Below are 21,328 nucleotides of genomic sequence, written 5' to 3' on the forward strand. Positions count from 1 at the left end.
GAATCTAATAATAAAAATTTTGTCATTATAAAATAATAATTATACTATTTTTTTTAAGAAAAAACATCATAAATGGTCCTTGTGGTTTTTCAAAATCTGAAGTTTAGTCTCCGTGGTTTAAAAACCTTATAGATGGTCCCTGTGCTTTCAAAACTTTTAACAGTTGGTCCTTATTGCTAACTCCGTTAGTTTTTTCCGTTAACTGAAGGGCATTTTCGTCTTTTCATTACCACAAGGATCATTTATGATGTTTTCTCTTATTTTATTTTTTATATTAAAAATAATTATTTAATATGTAAAAGGTCCTCTCTCTCTCTCTCTCTCTCTCTCTCTCTCTCTCTCTCTCTCTCTCTCTCTCTCTCTCTCTCTCTCTCTCTCTCTCTCTCTCTCTCTCCCAAAAAATGCTCTTTAACATTTTCATCTTTAAAACAATTTCTTTTTCAAAACCCAAACCCAAAATTAAATGGACAAATTAGGTTGATTTGGAAAACTGATGAACTCACTATGCTCAAATTCGATATGCCCTTGTGTCGAAACATGGATAGAGCACGCGAAATCGTCGAGGTTCGTAATGTTTCATAATCACATCTTGTAATTCTCTAGCAAGATATAAATCAAATCTACAACTTTTCTTCATGGCAGATTAAAACGGGAGGCTTAGTGATATGGAGTAAAAAATATACTCTTGTTATCTACAAAGGATTCAATTATAGAGAGATGCGATCTAGTTTCCATGGTCGAAAAGAGGAGACGATGTCTATACAAGGGTCACTTTACGAAAGGGAAGCCGATAGATTATTAGATGGTTTGGGACCTCGCTTTATTGATTGGTGGATGCCAAAGCCATTGTCGATTGATGCAAACTTGCTTCCTGAAATCGTTCATGGATATAAACCACCTTCAAGACTTTCAATGTGCAAACTAGAATTTGAATTCCTCAATTCCTCTGTTTCATCTTCCAGATCCTTCAATTTACAGAGCTTTGATTGAACCGCTGGATCAATTCCAACAACACCTTCGTGTTCACCCTCCGAAAATTTTTTCAACTCCATGTTGCAAATCCAAGATCCGTTCCTTATTTTGCGCGGTTTCCACTCAAACTTTCCTCTTCAGAACTTTAATTTTAACTTTTTGCAGCTTCAAGATCCGCTAAAGCCTTCGTATAATCCGCCATTTGTGCCTCTAATCGCTTGTTTTCAGTTTATAAGGACTTAATCTTGAGATTAAAAAGCTTAGCCTCTATGGTGATTAGTTTACGACAGTTTTTAAGCCCCCTGACTGCAGTTTCTTGCATCGGCGATGGAGGTTTTGATGAAGGAGAAGGTGGCAGGCTTTGAGGAGGCTAGGGATTTAAGGGGGGGGGGGGGGGAGAGGGGGGGGGAGAGAGAGAGAGAGAGGACCTTTTACATATTAAATAATTATTTTTAATATAAAAAATAAAATAAGAAAAAACATCATAAATGGTCCTTGTGGTAGTGAAAAGACGAAAATGTCCTTCAGTTAACGGATAAAACTAACGGAGTTAGCAATAAGCACCAACTGTGAAAAGTTTTGAAAGCACAGGGACCATCTATGAGTTTTTTAAACCATGGGGACTAAACTTCAGATTTTAGAAAGTCATAGAGACCATTTAAGATGTTTTTTTTCTAATTTTGATCATGATTATCGTTTTAGATATCAATACTGTTTTCAAAATAACATAATATAGATTTTAATTTTTTAAAAGTTAATGTTATCATTAATTAACTCAAAAACTATGTTTGAAAAACCTTCATTATTGAAAAAATTAGTTTTTGGTTAACCTTTTCAATAATTTGACATTTCGATTTAAGTTTTACATTTAACCATATATTAATTTTTTTGTAAATATTTAAAAATAGTATTTGAAACTTTTTATTTTTAGTTGATATAAAATAATAAGTTTTAAGTATATTTTATGTTGAAAGTTGAATACTTAGCATTAAATTTAAAATTATAAATGAGTTTAATGTATTAGAATCAATTTAATGATGATTAACTAGTTGGATATTGAGAAATTGTGTAAGTTTCAAGTAAATACATGTAAGAAATCATTTTATGTTGAAATTGAAGAGTTATCGTTAAAATTAAAATTACAAATGAGTTTAACTACTATAAATCAAATTAAAAATAGTTAATTAGTTGGAGGTGATGAGTTGTATAAATTTCAAATCAATAAATGAGTTTAATGTACTAAAATCAAACTAATGATTGTTAATTAGTGGAAGAAAAAAATATTAATATGGTTTAAATCAATATGCATGAGAAATGAATGATTTAAGTATATTTTATGTGAGAAATTGAAAGGGAAAACTCCAATAAAGGCCATATGTATTGTCTGTATAATCGATTTAGTCCCTATATATATATTTTTTTGCAATTTAGTCCTAATTAATGGTAAACGTAATCAAAACGATATATTTATTGGGTTAGTCGGTATCTAACTGATGTGACAACTTACATGGAAGTCATCATGTTAAATAACATCCTACGTGCCATTTAAGAGGGATAAATCTATGAATCGGGCTTTTCTTGTTCATTCGACACGCAAAGGAGCGGGCGATTAGGGCAAAATGGAAACTAGAAATTGATGTCGATTTCGTCAAGAAACAACATCAGAATGTGCTAGTGTGGAGGTAGGGCTGGAATGTGGACATCATGGACTCGAAAGAATCCAGGTGGGAGGTTTTTTGGTTGTCCAAATTACATGGTATAGAATCTTCAAATGTCACTCAGATTCTTCTATTCCACTAAAACTCTTTTATGTTAAAAACATGTGTCTTTCTATGTTATGTAGGATGAAGAGAAGGACTATGGGTATTTTCGTTGGATTGACCCACCACTATTGAATAAGTGGTATAAATAAAGAATGTATGAATTAGGAGTTGTTGCTAATGGAGGTGTAGTTGTTCCTTTTAATAACCATGTTAATGAAGTTGAAAAAGTTGTTGATGACCCTATTGCCCCTGTAAATGTCGATGGCCCTATTGCCCCTATAAATGTTGATGGCCCTATTGCCCCTGTGAATGCCCTTGAACCTGATAATCAAATTGCAATGCTTGAGAATGCACATGTGTCTGCTAATGAACTTGGAGTTTGGAAGTGGATGATGGTTTGCTTCTATTATTTCATTGTAGGGATGATGTATGGTTAGTTTAGTGTAAGTTGTAGGGTATTATGGTATGGTAGGGATGATGTAATCTTTTGGTTTATTATCATAATGTAATGGATATATGTTCTTATGGATCATGTAATGTTTTGGTTAATGAAATTGGAATATGTTATTATGATTTGCATATATGGTGTACACTTGAAAAATATAACCATGAAATATGCACACTTGTCGGCTATAATAATTAAACAACAAACTCCAATATGTCATTACCAACCATGTTAAGGTCATTCATAATGTTTCAATGTGTTTACAAAAGATGTACAAAATATGGATATCAGTAATTTAAGGGCATTCACAAAAGATGTACAAAAGTAGCATTCACAAAATATGTACAAAAATACCCTTACTACCCTTAACACCCTAACATGCTAATTGATGTGTGTAAATTCAACTAGTTTTATCCCTACTTTTTATTAATAATTTAAGCACACAAAGGCAGTGAACCTGTCTTTAAGTGGTATAGATTGATAAGTAAGGTATCGAACTCAGGGAATGGGAAATTAAACTAATAGCTAATTTTAACTAAAACAAATAATAGAAGTAAAGGGTTTTTCTCTAGTTTTGCAAGACTAGAAACTTAAACAAACTAAATTAACTAATTAACTAAAGCAACAACTATTCACCAAATTTGATAAAGATGTTTCTATTTAGGTTCAACCAATTCACTCCTATGGTTATTTAAGTTAAGGTAGATTAATTGCTATTGGTTACCAATGATAGTAGTTAGGTTCATGTTCATTACTCCTAACCCTTAGACAATTAACTAATTTAAGCGTTGATCAAGTGTTTAAACTAATTAATTCCCTAGATTAATTATTTGGATTAAATAAGATTTGTAATGGTCAATTAAGTTATTAATTCAATTAACCTCTTGTTGATGGTTTCTCAAACAAGCTCACACATTAATCTTCCTATTTTCTTATTAATCTTAGTTTCATACTCATTACTTCCAAGCATATGTTTTAGCATTCACATAGACATATGAGGTTAACAATTAAGTGATGTCCATGCAACCTAATTGCCTTCCAATTAATAGAAAATAGTAGTGATTAATACATAAGGTTCTTTAACAAACTTAATTTAATAAATCACCAATAGACAATTAAACAAAATTCAATAATTAAACCATAGGAGTTCTTTGGTATTCCCCAAACAGAAACAAAAACGAGTTTAGCTCATAGTTGCAGTAGAAACAAGCATAAAAACAAAGTTTATGAAAGCAAACATGTTTAATTCCTAAGTCTAAGTGGTAGAATTAACCTAATTGCTTGAATTCTTCCAACTCTTGAAGCTTAGGGTTCCTCAGCGCCTTCTGAACCTTTTAGTCGCAGCTAATCCTTCAAAATTCTCCAGGAGTTATGTCCCATGAGATAAGGATTCGTCTTTTAAAGATATCCCAAAACAGAGGGTACTCGGCGAGTAGCAGAATCAACTCACCGAGTAGGTCAATACTTATCCGTCTTTAGATTAGCAGTCGTATTTATCTTCTGGCATATCATCGTGTACTCGCCGAGTAGGGTCGATCTACTCGCCGAGTAGGTCCTTCTTTTCACTCTTTAATCTTCACTTGCTTTCCCATTTCTCCTCTTTGCCTCCAAGCATATCTTTTGGACTGAAAACACAATTCAAAGCATTTTAAGTACCTTTTGTCCACATTATTTTCATAATTAACCAAAAATAACTAAGAATAATTAACTAATTATGCACATATCAAAATACCCCACACTTGACTTTTGCTTGCCCCCAAGCAAAACTATATTTTAAACACATTAAAATCACATTAATAACTCCAATCCTTCCCAGCCATTATGCCAAGACCGCAACGCATGCATTTGTGTCTAAAATTCCTAAAAACCCCCCATACTTCAAATACTCACAATCCTCATAAACATTCGCCCACTCACCCCGAACTATGCTCATTTTATGCAACCCTCCAAATCCATCCCCAGAAAACCTCTTTACCCTCAAGGTATTTTTAATTGAGCAACCCAAGCATACATAATCTAGAAAATTACAATTTATGATACCATTATGGAGCTCTTTGGAATTCTTCACTTCTTGATAATTTGATCTTGGATATCTTTGAATTCACCACCTTTGTTGTTTGATTTTTTGGTATCTTCAACTCTTTGGATTTCTTGGAATTTTGATCTTCAGATCTTTACTTCATTTGCTCCAAAATTCTTACAATTTTTCTTGTAATTTTCTCTTTTTTTTTTTACATGTATACCTCACTTCTTTTTTTTCTTTCACTCAAATCCCTACATGCTTAAGCAGGGGCGCTCAATCTCAACCTTTATTGGCTAATGATAAAAATTTTCCTGGATACATTTCAGGTTTAGGCTGCTAAACATATTGCATCCCTCAGGCTGAGCAAGGTCGTGTTTTTGTCTCATGATTTCACTGAAATAAGGAAGCCACAAATGCACTAGAACGTGTATAGGCTCAACTAAACATTTGGGTTCTCATGCAATTATTAACACAATTCTAATATGGAATCCTAATTTTTTTTTTTACCAAAATTTTCTAATTTAATGTGACATCCCTATTTTCACGGCCAGAAAAGACCGATTTTGTTTATGCTTTATAAAAATCAGAGTTCTTCTTTTAATAAAAATGTTGCGGAATTTGTTCCCAGAAAAACATGATAAATACGTTATTAAAATATTTCCGAAGAAATGTACTTTAATCATTTTAAAACGTTTGGGATGTCATCGTCAATACAGGAACATGAGCATAAACAGAACTTACATTTATTTACACTAGTGATCTACATCTCTTTAAATCTCTCAGTGTAAAGTGACTTCATATCAACACCTGTGATATAAATAAACTGAGTGGGTCAGGTTGGGAAACCTGGTGAGTACATAGGGTTTTCAACCCACAATAATATAATTATTATGTTTAAACAATCAAACAATCAACCTAATTACCCATCCCCATTATCTTCTTTAGTCTTAAGGATCTACCCTAAGAATCAGCTATTCCTCGTTTATTTATTCCTAAGGATCATCATAAGGAATCGACACGAAGTCCATCATTACCAAGACTTATAGAATATATCTGGTGAACACGTAGTCCGAAACATCTGGTAAACACTTAGTTCAAAAGTAACTAGTGAACACACTTAGTTCAAAATACCTAGTGAACACACTCAGTTCAAAGATACGTAGTGAACACACTCAGTTCAAAAATACCTAATGAGCACCTAGTTCAAAAATACCTACATGTTACGAACCTGCTATCGTTCCACTGGACCGTCTAGTATCGTCAATAGTCGTCATCTATACTCCACTAGATGACTGGATCGCTGACAACACTGATGTCTCCCATCGTGTGATCACAAAACAACTATTTCATCTACCCGTGTTTTTCCCAACACGTTTTGTAGATATAAAATACGTATACAATTTAAATCATTTAAAACATGTATAAAAATCTTTCACCCAGCATAGACAGCAAGTATTCAGACAATATGCACACACAGCACGTAATTTATATTAAAAGACTTCATATCTATGTGTAAGATGAAAGGGAACTATGCACTCACAACACGTAAATTATATAATAAATACTTCATATCTATGTGTAAGATGAAAGGGACCATGCACTCACCTGAGAAGGTGGTGACTCGGTATTCGGACAGCGCTTCATTTACTTTAAAATAATTTCCTTCGACGAAACCTAGTATTATCACCAATAGATTTTAGTCTATTATTCGCCGAGACTAATTAATAGTCTAGCTATTATTACTATTATATAAGCGTTAAAAAAATTATATAACCCATAATAATAGCCCAAGTATTTATTATATGTTCTTAATAACGTTAATATAATTAAATAAAAACTATATTAAAAATAGCGTAGGCGTAGCTCACTTACAGCGGGTTTTATAGAAAACCAGGCTTTGCTTGGAGCAGCGTTTCCGAGCCGGAAATCTCTTCTTCTCGGAGCCGTCGAGCACTCCGGGGCTTCCGCCTCGTGCTAGGGAGGTTCCCTAGGCTTTTCGGGGGATTTCGAGGCTAGAGAGAGGTTTTAGAGAGAGAGTAAAGAGAAGAAAGAATGGGAAAGGTGTGAAGAAAATGAGGGGGGGAGAGGTGGTATTTATAGGGTGAAAATGGCTGAAGTTGGTGCCACATGTCACCATCTAGTGGCAATACTTGGGGAGAAAGCAATGGCCAAGATTGTGCCACATCAACCATTTTGGCACAGCACACTTCCGACTTCTAAAATTCGTAACTTTCACATACGACCTCCGTTTTTGACGTTCTTTATATCCACGCGTAGGTAAAAATAATATCTACAACTTTCATTTTGACTCCGTCGGCTAATTCTCGACCGATCTTAAATTTAACAGTACGAGGCGTTTAGACTGTTAAATGACAGCGAAGAATCTGTAACTCCTTCATACGGACTCTGTTTTTGTCTGTCTTTTTACCATTGAGTTCCTATTAATGAGATCTTCAACTCTCATTTAGGTCGCATAAGCCAAAAACCGCTCGAACTAAAATTCGAGTTTCGGGCTGTACACTGCTAAACCGAATCTTAGAAAAATCATAACTTCTTCATACAAAGTCAGATTTGGGCTTTCATTTTATGGATTTTCTCGGTTTAACATATTCTATGACTTTTGTTTAGATCACTAAGGCTAAATATCGCTCTGTTGTAAATTCACTTTTTACGCTTCCCGGTGCCGTGCCGGTTCCGTCGCGAAACTTCGACGGGTCATAACTTCTTTGTTATAACTCGGATTTCGGCGTTATTTATATGTACGGAAATCTTGTGACATATACTACAACTTGGTTCAAATTATTTATTCTAAATAATATTTTGTCAAAAAGTCATTTTCGACCCCTATTATCTCTAAATTGACTAGCCCGGATCTACGGGCGTTACATTTAAGACCTAATCATTTTTAATATTCAACAAATTTAAAAATTAGCCTAAATTAAGATTCTAAGTGTTCTAAGATGTGACTAACCCCCTACCCCACACTTATTTTATGCAATGCCCTCATTGCATATTATAACAACTAAAAAGAATGCAAATAGAGAGAAAGTTGGAACAAACTCCCCTGGGGTAGCAGTCGCTAGGTTGACACTCTCTTCTTCAACTCCTTCTTCTAGTGACTTTAACCATGGGAACAGCTCATCCATGGTACGGGTGTCATACGTCTCGTGTGGTTGATAGCTCAAATACTCCAAGGAAAAAGGGTTGTTGCACAAGCCTCAGTAGTAATGCATAAAGAATGTATGAATAGCGCATGTAAAAGTAGCCAGAACAAATCAATAACTCCTCCTGCAGCAGGCTACTCGGCGAGTAGGGTAGTAAACTCGGCGAGTAGAAGTTGTCGGACAAAGCAGATCGTGCAGAAGCAGATGTACTCGCCGAGTAGTATTAGTGCACTCGGCGAGTAGAGCGTATAATTCCAGAAATTTTCTAACCGCTGTCTCTCTTTACTCTAGTGTTGACATGCAAATATAAATGCACTCTCCAGTAAACTTCCTAAACAGCAACACTTTAATAAACTCTCGATTCGTACGGACTCGATCCTAGGAACAAAACTCCATAAGCACTCCTAAAGGTTCTCATTCCTCGCTTGACTATTCCTAAATAACATGCATCCTAGCTTCAATACCTGAAAAGAAAACTAAAAGTAACACTAAAATTCAAACCACATAGCCAAGTTCACATGTCCACAATTGTCTTAAACAAACATCACAATCAAGCAAAAACAAAAACAAATAAAATCTTCATTCTTCCTCGTCCATCCCGGCTCCTCCAGCTCCACTACCTCCTTCTCCACCCCTTCTTTGCATCCTTTCGTCCCAATCCATGATGTAAGGATAGTCGGGTCCCGGTCGCGGGGCAATATGCATTTGTTGGAAGAGATAGTCGAAGGATTGATTGGTGTAATTAACTCCTCGCCCTATATCATCCAAATATCATCTATACTCCACTTGATTCCACCCCTCATTATCCTCCACCGGAATCACCGGTGGATCTTCTCGTACCCGCTCGTTCCTCGGTCTAACCCGCCTTCCCGGCTCCTCGGGGACCGTCGGCTCGTCCTCATTCGGGATCGTAAAAGAATCACCAAATTTTTCCACTATCCGAGCCCTCCTATAGAGTGCCGTATTGAACGGATGAGGGTGGATAACCGTTAGCATTTGAGCTTGCGGTAATTCCAAGATCCCAAATGATCGCGCAAGCCTAGTAATGAACATACCCCCATTGATCTTCGAGTTGATGTTTTCCTTAACCGCTCCCTCCGCAAGAAATTTAATGATGCAATATAGGAGGTTGCAGAAAACATCGGGAGTGATGATACTGCACATATAAAAGATATCAAGGGTGGGAACTTTATCCCCATCCTTTCGCATGTTGATCGTGCTCGCAACGAACCGGTGAATAAGTCGATGGATTGGAGAACGGATATGACCTTCTTGAGCAGTGGAAGGTATATAGACCCGGTTAGCAATTGTACTCCACCATGTTGACGCCACCACCCCCTCGGGAAGTTCTTTGTGAGTATTTTCCAAGAAGGCTTCAAAGTATTCTGTCATCGCTATGTCTTGATCGTAGATGCCTAACCGCCAAGAGAATTCAACCATGCTGCATTGTCGCAGCTCTCCTCCCAAAGAAAACGAAACCGTGTTTGGGTTGTAATACTCACTACCACCTCGGAATGAAATGGTAGCAAAGAATTCCCAACACAACTCCGCGTAGACGGGCTCTTGGATTTTAAACAATTGCAACCAACCATCACAAGTGATGTTGGCATAACCCAAATTACAGTCTTTCACCAAATATGGTGTAAGTTCCTCTTCCAAGCCAACATTGCCCATCCATCCCCAATCCACTGCAGTGGGCAAGTGAATTTCCTTTTGTCGCAGAGTTTCCAACCTGTTTAAGGCTCGGGTTTTGGAGGATTTGGAGGTGATGTGTTGAAAGGATAACCATGGCATATCACCATGGCCTCCTCCACGTGATGACTGTCCTCTCCTTGCCATGCTATCTGCATAAACATTCCAAAAACACAGCAACAAACAACACCCCATAATTAAAACAGAAAAAATTTTCATCTTTGTGGGACCTACTCGCCGAGTACACGACCATACTCGCCGAGTAGTATGAACACTCGGACAGATCGAAACCGGATCTGTATAATCTGTGTAATAGTCCAATTTGTTCATAGGGGTTTGTTGTAATTGTGTATCTAACCATAGATCTTGAAGAAATTACTCCAAATAACCTCTAATTCATGAGTAAATCAAAGCCCTAAAAATTGGGGAAAACTCCCCAAATCCGAAAATATACCAAATATGGGGAGATAGGTGATAAAGATTGGACCTTTCATAAAATTAAAGAGTAAAGATGTTACCTTGTTGCTTGAATTAAGAGAAAGAGGAAGAAAATTGACTACGGCGGCTGAAAGAAGATGCTCGGCGAGTGTGGGGATGAAATGTTGAATAAAAGTAATTTTTACAGATTTTGATTTACTGGGTTTGAACCGTCTACTCGCCGAGTATAATGGATCTACTCGCCGAGTTGACACGCGTGTCATGCATTTTTGGCTGTATACGAACATTTACTCGCCGAGTATAGCCGATATACTCGCCGAGTAGATGTCTCAGGTTGAAAAAATTTTAAATTTTGCCAATTTTTACTATATTAATTCCTTTTTTTAGCCTTTCCACCCCACACTTTCAGTAGAGCTTGTCCTCAAGCACTTAGAGAAGTAGAATGAATGAAGAAAAATAAAAAAAACAATACGAAAAATAAAGAAAGGGAAAGAAAATGCAAACGTGAAACTCGGGTTGCCTCCCGAGAAGCGCTTCTTTTGATGGAGTCATTAGCTGGACTCCGCCCCTTCTACGTGTTTGCGATTCCGCACAACAGGAGCTCCTCCATTCCTTCATTGCGGGGACTCCTTCTTCATATTTCTTCACTCGATGGCCATTGACTTTAAATGGCGTGCCATCTCTTGAGATCAATTCTATAGCCCCGTGAGGAAACACCGTCTTGACCACAAATGGACCGTCCCACCTTGATTTGAGTTTGCCCGAGAAAAGTTTTAATCGGGAATTGAAGAGTAGTACTTTTTGGCCTTCATGGATGTCTTTGCTTTTGATTCTTTGGTCATGTCATCTCTTGGTCTTTTCTTTATAGAGCCACGAACTAGAATAAGCCTCATGTCGGAGTTCTTCAAGGGCATTCATTTGCATTAGACGGTTGGTCTTCAATTCTTCCATGTCAAAGTTGCACCTCTTTAGCGCCCAATATGCCTTGTGCTCGATTTCAACCGGTAAATGGCATTGCTTTCCATAAACTAACCTATATGGTGTAGTACCAATAGGTGTTTTGAAAGCGGTACGAAATGCCCATAGCGCATCATCCAATTTGTCCGACCATTCCTTGCGGTTGCTTCCCACCGACTTCTCTAAGATACGCTTCAAAGCTCGATTGGTCACTTTCGTTTGCCCACTCATTTGCGGGTGGTATGATGTGGAGAACTTATGGGTCACCCCATATTTCTTGAGCACCTTATCCAATTGATCATTGGCAAAGTGTGTGCCACGGTCACTAATTAAGGCCTTCGGAACACCAAACCGGGAGAATAATTTTTTCAAGAACCGTACCACTACCCGTCCATCATTTGTAGGTAAAGCCTGCGCCTCCGCCCATTTTGAAACATAATCTACCGCCACTAGGATGTACTTGTTTCCTTTGGATGTGGGAAATGGCCCCATGAAGTCTATGCCCCACACGTCGAACACTTCACACACTTGAATGCTATGTTGTGGCATTTCATTACGGGATGAAATGTTTCCCACCCTTTGGCAAGCATCGCATTCTTTGACATATTGGGCTGCATCTTTGAAGATTGTAGGCCAATAGAACCCAATGTCAAAGATCTTCTTCGCGGTATAGTGTGCTCCATGATGTCCTCCCGTGGGCCCGCTATGGCAGTGCTCTAGTATTTTTCGACTCTCCTTTCCGAACACACATCTTCTTATAATTCCATCCGCACAGCTTCGGAAGAGGTATGGATCGTCCCAAAAGTAATATTTGATCTCCGCAAAGAATTTCTTCTTTTGCTGACTACTATAATCCTTCGGGACGTAGTTGATAGGTAAATAGTTAGCTATGTCTGCGAACCATGGCTCCTCTCCCACGGACACCATAATGTATTCATCCGGAAAGTCGTCTCCATCCTTATCTTCTTGCAATACCGGGTTCTCGAGCCTAGATAAATGATCGGCCGCTACGTTCTCCATTCCTTTCTTATCTTGTATCTCTATATCGAATTCTTGAAGAAGCAGCACCCATCGTATTAGTCTTGGCTTGGCATCCTGTTTGGAAAACAAATACTTGATAGCCGAGTGGTCAGTAAAAACAGTGGTTTTAGATAAAACCAAATAAGGGCGAAACTTATCAAAAGCGTAAACTACGGCTAACAGTTCTTTGTCAGTAGTAGTATAATTCTCTTGGGCAGGATTTAAGGTCTTGCTTGCATAATAAATGGGTTGAAAGTGATTATCAACCCTTTGTCCAAGGACCGCTCCTAGTGCATAGTCACTAGCATCACACATGATCTCGAAGGGTAAGTTCCAATTTGGTGCTACAATGATCGGGGCATTAGTTAATTTTTCTTTTAGAAAGTCAAATGCCTCTAAACACTCTTTAGTAAAATTAAAGGGTGCATCTTTTAGTAATAATTGTGTTAGAGGTTTCGTAATTTTGGAAAAATCTTTAATAAAACGCCGGTAAAAACCTGCGTGTCCCAAAAAACTCCTAATGCCCTTCACATTAGTTGGTGGGGGTAATTTAGCAATGGTGTATATCTTTGTCCGATCCACCTCAATTCCCTTTTTAGAGACTTTATGTCCCAAAACTATTCCCTCCTTGACCATGAAGTGACACTTTTCCCAATTTAGGACCAAGTCGGTTTTCTCATATCTAGCAAGCATCGAGTCAAGATTTGTGAGGCAGTCATTGAAAGAAGATCCAAATACAGAAAAGTCATCCATAAAGACCTCCATGAATTTTTCTACCATATCATGGAATATGGCGGTCATGCACCTTTGAAATGTCGCAGGTGCATTGCATAGTCCAAATGGCATGCGTCTATAGGCAAAGGTCCCACTGGGGCATGTAAAGGTGGTCTTTTCTTGGTCCATTGGGTCTATGGGTATTTGGAAATACCCGGAAAACCCATCTAAGAAGCAATAGTAGCTATGGCCCGATAGTCTCTCTAACATTTGATCTATGAAAGGAAGGGGAAAATGGTCTTTGCGAGTGGCATCGTTTAGCTTGCGATAATCGATGCACACTCGCCAACCGGTTACCGTTCGCGTTGGAATTAACTCGTTCTTCTCGTTGGTAATGACCGTCATTCCTCCTTTCTTGGGCACCACTTGGACCGGACTCACCCATGGGCTATCGGAGATGGAGTAGATGATTCCTGCATCCAAAAGCTTGACCACCTCCTTCTTGACGACTTCTTGCATGTTCGGGTTTAATCTTCTTTGATGTTGCACCACCGGCCTTGCTCCTTCTTCTAAGTTGATTTTGTGAGAGCAGTAGGATGGACTTATTCCCTTTATGTCGGAGATGCTCCATGCGATGGCTCTTTTCCTTTTTTTCAACACTCGTACAAGCTCCTCCTTTTCCATCTTGGAGAGATCCGAGGCTATAATCACTGGCTTCTGATTTTCTTCTTCCAGAAAGGCGTATTCCAGATGGTCAGGCGGTGTTTTGAGCTCCAATTTATTGTGCATAGTGGCGGACTCGCCGAGTGCAGGCATGGTACTCGGCGAGTTGGTGGCGGCATTCACGACTGCTGGCTTTTCTTCAGATGTACTCGGCGAGTAGATCGGGTCTACTCGGCGAGTAGGGCTTTCAGCTTGGTTCTTTAGTTCTTCATACTCTGCTTCTTCCAACAGTCTTTCAATCTCTAATAAGTCTTTTTCTGGATCAAATACTTCTTCCAAAGCTGCAAACTTGCTGGAATCTTCAGGTATGTCTTCTTCCAATAACTCGTCAAGCATGTCGATTGAGAACGCCGTGTCGTCACTACTCCTTGAGTACTTTATGGCTTGGTCTACCCCGAATGTCACTTAGTCGTCCCCAACTCGCAATGTGAGCTTAGAATCTCTCATGTCTACGATGGCGCTAGCGGTGTTGAGGAAGGGTCTTCCAAGGATGATTGGTACTTGTGGATCCGCCTCCATGTCGAGAATGATGAAGTCAGCCGGGAAGACAAATTTGTCTACTTTCACTAGCAAATCTTCACATATGCCTCTTGGGAAAGTAACCGTCTTGTTTGCCAAATGAATTTCCATCCGAATTGGCCTTGGCTCCGGGAGGTCCAGCTTTTTGAAGAACGAGTATGGCATAAGGTTCACACTTGCTCCAGAATCAGCTAAAGCATGAATTGTAGCCAAGTTTCCAATTTGGCAAGGCAAAGTTAAGCTCCCCGGATCACCCTTCTTCTTTGGTAATTTTTTTAGCATGGCTGCGGAGCAATTCTCATTCAGTACTACTTTCTGCACTTCTTCCATCTTTCTTCTATTAGTGAGGAGTTCCTTAAGGAACTTTGCATACTTGGGCATTTGCATGACGGCTTCAATGAAAGGAATGTTTATTTGAAGAGTTTTAATATGATCAAGGAACTTCTGATATTCCTCTTCCTGCTTCTCCTTCTTGGCTCGGGCTGGGTACGGCATTGGAGGCTGGTATGGTTTCAAGGGTGGCTGTTCATTAGTTTTTGCAGATGTACTCGCCGAGTCCATCGATCCTACTCGGCGAGTAGGGCTCTCAGATTGTGAGTGTTGGTTTTCGACTTGTACTTTCGTTCCTTCCTTCTATGAGTCCTTGTTTGCTTCAGTTCGAATGGGGGTCAGGGGAGTAATAATCTTCCCACTTCTTGTGGTAACAATACTCACTTGCGCGCCTCGTGGGTTGTTCTCGGTTTTGCTAGGAAGCTCACCCGGTGACCTTTGGTTTAGTTGTTGAGCAAGTTGCCCAAGCTGAGTTTCTATGTTGTGGATGGATGCTTGCTGGTTCCTGAGCATTGTTCTTGTTTCTTGGATAGCAGCATCGTGGTCACTATGTCTTTTCTCGGAAGCAGCCACAAATTTAGTTAGCATTTCTTCCAAGCTTGGCTTCTTCTCTTGCACCGGCTCCTCCTTTTGGTAAAAGCCTCTCCCTTTTTGTCTATACTTCTCCTCCTTGTCCTTCTTGTACTCTTCGTAAGGCAGCCACTCCTTCTTTTGTTTTCGCCAGTCTTCATCATACCGGTCACCGCTCGAATAGCATACTTGTGCCTTTTTGTTGCCGTGCTCATCCAAATCGCAATCTCTAGTGAGGTGAGGTCCATTGCAATTCTCGCAACCCACCCGTATGGCATGGATAGTTTGATCCATTTTGTCCATTCTCCTATCCATGGTTTTTAACATGGCCATGACCGCGGATAAATCTTCAGTAGCAGCGTATGCGGCTCCCCTCGTGACATCATTCCTAGGGTTGTGGTATTCTCTAGAGTGTTTAGAGAATTCTTCAATTAATTCTTTGATTACCGGGGGTGGCTTCTTTGTAAGTGGGCCTTGTGAGTCTAGCAGCTGCCGGGTCGTGACATTGACTCCATCATAAAAGATGGAAACTTCTTGTTGGCTATTTAGATCATGGTGTGGGCAATTTCGTAGCAGACTTTTGTACCTCTCCCATGCTTCATATAACGACTCTCCAGCTTGTTGTTCAAAGTTTGCAATGGCCTTCTTGAGCTTGGCTATCTTGGATGGTGGGAAAAGGTGATCAATAAATTCTTCCTTCATTCTGGCCCAAGTAGTGACTGACCCGGGAGGAAGTGATTTGAGCCAGTCTTTAGCAGCACCCTTGAAGGTTACCGAAAGCATCCGAAGCAGTTGAGTTTCGCGGGTGACATTTGGAATGTTGAAGTAATCAGCAACATCATTTACTTCATCCAAATGTTTGTAGGCATCTTCATGATCTTTCCCGTAGAAAGGTATTTCCTTGAGTGAAGCTAGGATATGACCTTTTAGCTCGAAGGTGGCAGTTGTGGGAATTGCGGGTTACACAAGTCCCGGGCCATGGTCGTCGCGCATCCTCTTCTTCCATTCTCCCATGGGAATTTCATCAATGTTAGCCATAGTGAATGCTAACTCTTCCTCCGATTCGGTTTCTTGTTCGTAAGTTGCCTCGTCTTCTTCCTCGGTTTCGTATCTAATCTCTTCTTGAATTGACTCCTCAATTATCAAGGAAGCGCTTGAAACTCCTAATTTGCTGCTCTTCTTTTTCCCAAAAACAGTCTTCAAGTTGGACAATGGTGATTTCTTTGGTGTGCTTGAACTCTCCACGTCCTTCCCTTTGTTTCTTTTCAATTCAGATTCGGGGTCTTCAAACGGGCAGTGAACCTGTCTTTAAGTGGTATAGATTGATAAGTAAGGTATTGAACTCAGGGAACGGGCAATTAAACTAATAGCTAATTTTAACTAAAACAAATAATAGAAGTAAAGGGTTTTTCTCTAGTTTTGCAAGATTAGAAACTTAAACAAACTAAATTAACTAATTAACTAAAGCAACAACTATTCACCAAATTTGATAAAGATGTTTCTATTTAGGTTCAACCAATTCACTCCTATGGTTATTTAAGTTAAGGTAGATTAATTGCTATTGGTTACCAATGATAGTAGTTAGGTTCATGTTCATTACTCCTAACCCTTAGACAATTAACTAATTTAAGCGTTGATCAAGTGTTTAAACTAATTAATTCCCTAGATTAATTATTTGGATTAAATAAGATTTGTAATGGTCAATTAAGTTATTAATTCAATTAACCTCTTGTTGATGGTTTCTCAAACAAGCTCACACATTAATCTTCCTATTTTCTTATTAATCTTAGTTTCATACTCATTACTTCCAAGCATATGTTTTAGCATTCACATAGACATATGATTTTAACAATCAAGTGATGTTCATGCAACCTAATTGCCTTCCAATTAATAGAAAATAGTAGTGATTAATACATAAGGTTCTTTAACAAACTTAATTTAATAAATCACCAATAGACAATTAAACAAAATTCAATAACTAAACCATAGGAGTTCTTTGGTATTCCCCAAACAGAAACAAAAACGAGTTTAGCTCATAGTTGCAGTAGAAACAAGCATAAAAACAAAGTTTATGAAAGCAAACATGTTTAATTCCTAAGTCTAAGTGGTAGAATTAACCTAATTGCTTGAATTCTTCCAACTCTTGAAGCTTAGGGTTCCTCAGCGCCTTCTGAACCTTTTAGTCGCAGCTAATCCTTCAAAATTCGCCAAGAGTTATGTCCCATGAGATAAGGATTCGTCTTTTAAAGATATCCCAAAACAGAGGGTACTCGGCGAGTAGCAGAATCAACTCGCCGAGTAGGTCAATACTTATCCGTCTTTAGATTAGCAGTCGTATTTATCTTCTGGCATATCATCGTGTACTCGCCGAGTAGGTCCTTCTTTTCACTCTTTAATCTTCACTTGCTTTCCCATTTCTCCTCTTTGCCTCCAAGCATATCTTTTGGACTGAAAACACAATTCAAAGCATTTTAAGTACCTTTTGTCCACATTATTTTCATAATTAACCAAAAATAACTAAGAATAATTAACTAATTATGCACATATCACTAATCCAACTGCAATGTTGAATTTGCAGAAGTCCCAACACATCTCATCTTCTTCAGCTTGGTTTTGGCAATCCTATCAGATGGCCTTCTTCTTTTCACAATCCTAAGGTGTACTGGTAATTCCTGGGTGTCATTGATGCCTTCTTCTTCTTGTTCTTCACTTTCTGGTTGTGTCTCAAGGATAATTTCTTCAGCCCCATCTTGTGTGTCAGTCTAAGGGGGATCCTCCTCTTCCTGTAAAACATCAAGCATAAAACATCAACCAATTAATAACATAAATGAATGTTAACATTAAGGTAACATAAAGGGTTTACCATAAACATAGGAAGAAGTTGTTCAATAGTGTCATTGTAATCATTGAACTATTTCATGTGTGAATCTGTCAGATTAAGGGTATTTTTAATTTCTACAATTGAATACTGTGATACTTTCAAATCTTGCATTTCCTTCCGTAGATGGACTAAATATTTTTCAGGAATAGTTTCATCCTCATTTTCAATCTCAGCCACTCCACCACCTTCAACCTCAGCCACTCCAGTAGATGTCTTACCCCCCTTACAACCTCTTTTAATACCTTTACCACCTCTCTTACCTACTGCACCACCTTTGTTACCAACTGCACCAACTGTCTTACCCACTACACCACCTCTATTACTCCCTATACCACCTCCACTATCCCAAGCACCACCTCTACTACCTCTAACACCACTTCTAGTCCAATGACTGATATCAGGATCCAATCATGGTCTACCCATTTTTTGGGGGATTGGGTTTTGGTGTGACCTTGGGATTCTTACAGGATGCCTTGTTGTGACCCCTTTGAAGATAGTTTTTGCATTGGATTGTCCTTCTTATTCCAGTAACCTTCATCTTATTTTGGGAGTATTTTTCTTGAGATTCAGTGACATGCCTCTTTCTTTTTAGAGTTTGTCTCCCTGACATTCTTCTAGCTAAATGGGATATAGGCTTTGTGTATGTAGTTCTATGCCATAAATTTCTACCATTCATAGGTAGTATATTGTTTGCATATATGGCCTTGAACCTATCCACACTAAACCACTCACTTATGAATTGAAATGGATCTTGTCCAGTGAATAATATTGCAGACTGTACATGTACGCATGGAATTCCTGATATATCCCAAAGCCTACAGTTGCACACTTTCATTTGTAAGTCAACCGCATACCCTTCAAATCCATTTGTAGCTTCAAAAATATATGGTCCACTTGGATTCACATTCCAATTCCTACAATGACATTATTAAATGAAATCATAACAATAAAATTAGAAGAATGATTATAAGGAACATTTATAAAAATGCTAAGACAAACCTCAAATTCACTCCAAACTTGTTCATTTTCTTGATAGCAGCTGGACAAACCACTGATTCCTACTTTTCTGCCTTTTGTAACATATGGTAGAATCTATCCATCACGTAGAACCTAGTTTCGTCAAACAATGCTAGAATGGGCTTTTTTCTAGTATCCAATATGATGGCGTTGAAGCACTCTGCAATGCCATTTTCAACTGCTTCACATGCTACCTCAATCTTAAAATATGTCCTGCACCATGTGTGAGGATGTCTTGCAAGCAAATGTTCGTAAGCATTGGGATTGACCTCTTTGATATCATCCATTTTCCTCAGAAATTCACTTTTTATAGTTGAAAAGGAAGTTGCCCAGAACATATTCTAGACCTCCGCTCCAGTATAGGTCTTCCTAAAGTTAGCATATGTGTGTCTTTCACACTGTCCATGCTCCACATTTGGTAGTACTTCCTTAGTTGCTTTAAGCAATCCATGCAATGTAATAAAAATAAATACATAAACATATAAGATGATGATAAAGAAAAATCATAAATATGCAAAGAAATTACAAACCTTTGTTTATCAGAAATTACAGTAAACCCTCCTCTATCTTGCAGGTTAAGATCCTCTGTAAGCATTTCCAGAAACCATTTCCAATTAGCTTTATTTTTAATATCAACATCTGCCCAAGCAATTGTTGGGTTTGGAGCATAACATCATTCATATTCTGTACATCCAACCCTAATTTCTTTGGATCTAGGTTTTTCTATTATGAACATTCAACTATTAATACCAAAGCAATAACCCTATGACTAACATACATATTTCGAAATTGACGTATGATTAGGGTTAGAAACTTTACCTTTCTTGTTATGTAGCAATAACAAGTTTAATCCTTCTTGATCTTGACTTCTAAAAGCCTAGTGCCCCAAGTGTTGCACCTCTAATGGACTCACAAACACCCAATGCAAGGAGGATGACTTAGGAGAGAAGGATTTCGGCTAGGGTTTCTTTCTTGGATGCTCAAGCCGAAAATCCCTTGTATAGGGTCATATATATAGTTGTGGTTGCAAGGGTTTTCAAGTGGAAACCCTGATACCTAGCTTAGGCAACAAGAAACCCATGAAATCCTTCCTTAGAGCCCATGGACGAAATCTATAGGGACTTCCTATAGGATTTCGTCCACTCCACTCTATGGAGTCCATCAGCCTAATTATGCAACTATTAATGATTTGCATAACAGTCCTCTAATTATTTAAACAGTGTCTTTTGACCACTAAATTAATTCGAAATTAATTTCCGATCAATACTAATTAAATAATATGATTTCCAAATAATATATTAATCTTGTAATATATTAATAAAACCATTTCCAGTACCAATTTATTATTCACATCATAAATTCTACTTTCTCTCCTCTTGTCATCCTATCAAGTTGCATGATTGAAAGCAACCCAAAAGGACCATGCTCATAATCGGGTCAAATACATACCAAAAATAGTTATGGGCTTAGACACCTAATCCAACAGTCTCCCACTTGGATAAGTCTAATAACTATTATTGCAAGTACGACTTCAAAACCTGATTAGCAATTGTAGCTTTCAAAAGCCATTGTTGAACTCTAATCTTATCAGTAACACGTCCTTTAGATAAATGATCATATATTACTCCATTCTAGATATCATATAGACATGAGACATGGATTATAATCATTCTCTTTGTCTATGTGTTGTTTCCTGATTTCCGATTTAGGACGACTGACAACTGACTACAATTAAACACATCAACTTAGTCCATGCTTGGCCACACGCTTTAGGGTGTCATCACTAAATCATCGAGGGGCTCACATATATCGCTTTTATCCCACTTTGGGTAAAAGGAATGGATAAACGTCAATTCATATTATTAGTGTGCAACCAACTCATAAATAACAACTCATATATCTCCGTTTCAAGAATATAAGATATTATCATCTCACAATCACTCATGATAAAATCCATGAAGTGATTCACGTGAGCATGGATTTATTCAAATACTCAAATCTTATTTCAGGAGCACTGATGAACAATGCAGCAGACTTTTGATATGTCTAAACATTTTAGACAATCTACAGTAGGATTCATGACAATCCTGCCTCATTACG

General features: G+C 38.1%; 1 non-coding gene across 1 annotated transcript; it reads left to right on the forward strand.

The window, feature by feature from the left end:
• Positions 1–15,877: 15,877 nt before the first annotated feature.
• LOC145003602 (small nucleolar RNA R71) lies at positions 15,878–15,984 on the forward strand. Its single transcript, XR_013662056.1, has one exon. It is a non-coding gene; the product is annotated as a small nucleolar RNA R71 (small nucleolar RNA).
• Positions 15,985–21,328: the final 5,344 nt, after the last annotated feature.

The sequence above is a fragment of the Lactuca saligna genome, chromosome 6, assembly GCF_052625555.1.
Source record: "Lactuca saligna cultivar CGN05327 chromosome 6, ASM5262555v1, whole genome shotgun sequence".
Taxonomy (NCBI): Eukaryota; Viridiplantae; Streptophyta; class Magnoliopsida; order Asterales; family Asteraceae; genus Lactuca; species Lactuca saligna.